The sequence below is a fragment of the Bison bison genome, unplaced genomic scaffold (genome assembly GCF_000754665.1).
Source record: "Bison bison bison isolate TAMUID 2011002044 unplaced genomic scaffold, Bison_UMD1.0 scf7180017864487, whole genome shotgun sequence".
In the NCBI taxonomy this organism is placed as follows: Eukaryota; Metazoa; Chordata; class Mammalia; order Artiodactyla; family Bovidae; genus Bison; species Bison bison.
In genome coordinates this window covers 4,161,569-4,162,122 of record NW_011495047.1, presented here as the reverse complement: position 1 = coordinate 4,162,122, position 554 = coordinate 4,161,569, and positions in this window count along the sequence as shown.

Here is a 554-nt window from a genome sequence, read left to right as displayed (position 1 = left end):
GCTAGTAAAGGAATGCTCAAAATTCTCCAAGCCAGGCTTCAGCAGTACGTGAACCATGAACTTCCTGATGTTCAAGCTGGTTTTAGAAAAGGCAGAGGAACCAGAGATCAAATTGCCAACATCCGCTGGATCATGGAAAAAGCAACAGAGTTCCAGAAAAACATTTATTTCTGCTTTATTGACTATGCCAAAGCCTTTGACTGTGTGGATCACAATAAATTGTGGGAAATTCTGAAAGAGATGGGAATACCAGACCACCTGACCTGCCTCTTGAGAAATCTGTATGCAGGTCAGGAAGCAACAGTTAGAACTGGACATGGAACAACAGACTGGTTCCAAATAGGAAAAGGAGTTCGTCAAGGCTGTATATTGTCACCCTGCTTATTTAACTTATATGCAGAGTACATCATGAGAAACGATTGGCTGGAAGAAGCACAAGCTGGAATCAAGATTGCCAGGAGAAATATCAATAACCTCAGATATGCAGATGACACCACCCTTATGGAAGAAAGTGAAGAAGAACTAAAAAGCCTCTTGATGAAAGTGAAAGTGGA